Source organism: Littorina saxatilis, linkage group LG6 (assembly GCF_037325665.1).
Source record: "Littorina saxatilis isolate snail1 linkage group LG6, US_GU_Lsax_2.0, whole genome shotgun sequence".
Classification (NCBI taxonomy): Eukaryota; Metazoa; Mollusca; class Gastropoda; order Littorinimorpha; family Littorinidae; genus Littorina; species Littorina saxatilis.
Window position 1 is genome coordinate 29,287,524 of NC_090250.1, and position 4,542 is coordinate 29,292,065.

A 4,542-nucleotide genomic window follows, 5' to 3' on the forward strand; every position below is an offset into this window, starting at 1 on the left:
ACAGTATTAAACATGGCTGTTTGCTGAAAAATCGTTGTGAAAAATTGTAATGTCTCTGAAGTTTGATTCAGTCCGTCATTCATTTTGATGGGAAGTCAACCCTTGGTGAGGCTAATACTAATATTGTTTTGATCTGTATTCTGCCAGTGCCATTGCCAACTGCCATTGTTGTTCTTGTGGAGTTCTAGAACAAGCTCTGGTTTGAATGACCAGCTAAAATTAATGCTAATAGTAAATAAGTACATTATTTTTGCATTAGCGGGGTATACAAAATATTTTATTAAAAAAATACCGCATGGTTTTGCTTGATCAAATCATTTATCAGCTGACAATATGCTTTTATTTCAGTTGGACCTGACTTGAGCATGATTCCGTTGTCTCCGCAACAACAGCTTGATTGAGATACAGGCATGTCCAGTTTTCAGCAAGTGCAGGCTGAGTGTGAAGATCTGATTGCTGATCTAGACACAACATAAGCTGCTTGACACTATTCCAAGGTAAGCGAGAAGCTTTGAAAATAGTTACTTTAATTCAGTAATGCGTAATTATGTATGCAATACTCCTGCTGGTGAGTTCACTACAAACAGGTACTACATTAGAACTAGAAGAATAGGTTCCACAAGAACATTTCTGACTGTTGATGCCACTAAAACTCTCGTTACATCCTGCATTCTGTGTAGATTAGATTACAGCAAATCCCTTCTCATAGGCTGCCCTGACTCCACTCTCCAACCCTTGCAAAAAGTACAACACTCTGCAGCACTCCTCTCATGAAAGAACTTCACTGGCTTCCTGTGTCTCAACGTATTAGGTATAAAGCTGCCTGCTTCTGCTACAAGATCATCTCTGAATCGGCACCTGCCTATCTTTCGGAACTGGTCTCCCTCTACACTCCCTCTCGCACCCTTCGTTCTTCTGCTGATGCTCGACTTCTCCGTCAAGGTTGCTTTAAGCGCAAGGCTCATGGCTTCCGCACGTTTTCATATCATGGCCCTCAGTTATGGAATTCACTCCCCTTTCTATTACGTCACTCTCCATACATTTCATCTTTTAAGTCCAATTTGAAAACTCACTTGTTCCAACAACATTACGGATAGTTCCTTAGGCCAAACAAAAAAATAGTCTGTTTACGGTAACATCGGCCCAAAAAATAGGGTCGGTAGGTCGGGATTTTTTTTTTTCTCCAAAAAACATCAAATTATTTTGCCAAAAAACAAACTTTGTTTTAAAATTTTGAATTTTTTTTTTTTCCCCAAATGCCAAAAAAAAGTCTAGGGTCGCGCAAAAAAATAGGGTCGGTCGGGATACCGTAAACAGACTTCTTTTTTTTTTGGCCTTAGCATAGAGTCTGGGGATGTGAGATGTGCATGATGTGTTGTTTGAATCTGACAGTGATTGTATGAATTTTTTATACACGTATTGTTGTCACGCGCTTTGAACTTCTGATAAGGCGCTTTATAAATGCCCGTTATTATTATTATTATTATAAGTAGATACACACTTGTAAACTTATGTTAGTTTTCACACGTGAGCATGAAGTGCCTTTATGAGGAATGTATAGTGGCTTGCAATATTGAATTTGAGGGATGTTTGCAGTTATGTAATATATTAGCACAGCTCAGTTTTCTTCAGGGTTCCGTGAGAACAGTGAAATTCTCCTTTGAGGACTGAAAAATATCTTGGATAATTGGTCTTAATTGGGGGGGGGGGGGGGGGGGGGGGGGGGGGGGGGGGGGAGATTTAAAACATAAGTACATTCACATGTGTTTTTTCATTTTCACTGTGTAAAGGTGGGGAGGTCCTTCTCTACTTGTTTCTTTGTTTTCCCATTGACATATATTTTTGTTCTTGTCTATATTTTTTACATAGGTGCTGTCCTCATCCCCAGCCGACTGTTTCCGCTGAAGCCGTGAAGGATGCTTCTTCATGTAGGCGTGGACATCTTTTTCATCGCCGTGCAAGGCTTCCAGTTCCAGTACCATATAATTTTGTGAATACTCTGGGGACCTGTCATCAACTTTGGAAGGACGCTTTATTTTAACACTTTGTACCCCATCTATGTTGACCAAGATTTTTTAAGCCGAGACCAGCTGTGCTGCAGCAGGTCACTCAGAATTGTAGAAACTGTATCAACAGGCTAGAATCCTGGCGTTAGATCAACGTTACAGGAAGCGACTGAAGCTAACAGTCTAAGCAGGATGCGGATATGTGCCGAATGATAACAGATGCAATGTACATAGTGACTGTGTGTACCTGGGAGACAAGGAGTTAAGACCACATCTGAACTGAGGATTTAGTCTCTCCATAATCAAACGCTGAAGAAGATTTCAGAATGAACTTTGTTAGATAAATTATGGTTGTTATGATCGTCACATTTTAGGTCCCCCCCTTCCCCCCTTTTCAAACTTCCCCGCTTTTCAGACCTTACATTTTTGGATTTTCTGTTCACAACCTGTTGTACATTTACCTAGATATTAAGCAGATTTCCTCCTTTTTAAGACCAGCTTATTTTTTTTATTCTTGGAGGCCTGAAAAGGGTGTTTGGAAGGACACTGTATTTGTTTGTTCAAAATTCAGAATTCAAATAATTCTTCATCAACGAGTTATTACTGCCTCACCATAGCAGTTAGGCCAGTCTTACTAACTCTTACTTTTATTAATGTGCCGTGATGCAAAGACGTTGAGCAGTTTTCAGATGTTTATGAATCTAGGGCTTTCAAAATTTACTGACATACAATACAATACAATACAATAAAATAACTTTATTAATCTCTAAAAGAGAAATTGCATTGCTGAGCTTTTGTGTCCGTAATAATAACATACATAAAACATTCAAAAATAAACATTTGTTCTTTGTCATTCTTGTGTTCTTATACATTTCTTCATGTTGGACTCCATGACTCCATGACATCCAAACATGAAGTTCAGTTACCCCTTTTTAACTTTGAAGGTCACATTGTGGGCGAATTTTTAGCAAAAAGTTGGAACATGGTATGACTGTTCTTACTCACAAGGGAAGTGATTTTGTTATTTACTGATTTTCATTTTGTGTGGCCTTCTTTCACCCATTTAATCATTCATAAATGTTCATACCCAAGGGAAGTAATTCACATATATCTATGGCCAATGTTTTCACAGGGCATCATATATAGTGTGGATGAACACTGTCTCCACTCAAAATAGTCCTTTGCTATTGTACATTGTGAATCAGCATTTTTGTTTTTGTCCTGTTTGAATAAAGTGCAATCATTTTACAACCAAAGTGTTAATGTTAAAGATGTTTACATAATGTGTGAAGGATGATGCATTTGAAAACTAATATTGTTAAATGTAAATTGACCTGTGACAAGTCAGCATAGTGCAATATCCAAGCATGAAACCCGCACACAATTCCCAAACAACATGCTTTCTTTTCCACAAAATTCCATCCAGTGGAAAACAATTATGTGAACGTCATAACATGGTGTTTTTTTACATTAATAATCAAGCCTTACACCAACTAAAATGGTGTTAATAGGCATTTGAGCAAGCTTTAACACCAACATAACATGGAGTTAATAGGCATTTGAGCAAGCTTTAACACCAACATAACATGGGGTTTTGCATGTTATACCAGCAATAACATGATGTTAATCACATTACAAGCAAGCTGTAACACCACCAAAACAAGCAGTTTTGCAAGTTAAGTCTACGATAACATGATGTTAATCCCATTACAAGCAAGCTGTAACACCACCAAAACAAGCAGTTTTGCAAGTTAAGTCTACGATAACATGATGTTAATCACATTACAAGCAAGCTGTAACACCACCAAAACAAGCAGTTTTGCAAGTTAAGTCTACGATAACATGATGTTACTTGGCGTTAAACCAAAGCTTTAATGCCATCAAAACTTGGAATTTTTGCATGTTACAGACATGCTGTAACATGGTTTAACATGATGTTTTGACCGTCGCAAAACGCGCTGAAATTCCAGGCAATTTCGCTGCGATAACTTCAACAAAATCCAATCAAAATCTGGCGTTGTCGTGAACACCAAAATGTGATAAACCCATTGAAACTTGAAGTTTTGTTGGGATTTTGAGTAGTTTTGTAAGATACAAAACGCCACTTTTCGCCCAGTGTCTGTCTGTCATCAGTCAAATTTGTCAATGCGGCAATAAACAGTTAACTTTCTAACTTCTCGTCTACACTTCTCGTTAACGAGAAAAGCATAGAATGTCCAGGGAATACTCATACCGAGATGATTTATACGACCAGACGCGTGTGAAGCGAAATAACTCGTTCTTTTCTGTGCATGCTTTCACGCTTTACGGTAGACAAGGAGGGTACTTCTTTGACAACAATTTATTTTCTGTTCTGGTTTCTGCAGCTGAGCTTCCGATTAGCACGAGCCGATTTGTGTGTGCGCTTCTGTCAATATGCGGCTCTTCTGTCTTTCAAGGCTGATGGTGGTTTTTGTGTGTGTGGTTTTTTTTGCCTTTGGGTATGCGTCCTTCTTTTTTACCTCAGAAGTGTAGGTGGTGGAATTATAGTTGGTGG

At 38.5% G+C, this 4,542-nt stretch overlaps 1 long non-coding RNA gene across 1 annotated transcript; it reads left to right on the forward strand.

Moving 5' to 3' along the window:
- Nucleotides 1-38: 38 nt before the first annotated feature.
- On the forward strand, nucleotides 39-3,262 carry LOC138968949 (uncharacterized). The gene is made up of 2 exons (XR_011456326.1): nucleotides 39-497; nucleotides 1,870-3,262. It is a non-coding gene; the product is annotated as an uncharacterized lncRNA (long non-coding RNA).
- The last annotated feature ends 1,280 nt before the right edge of the window (nucleotides 3,263-4,542 follow it).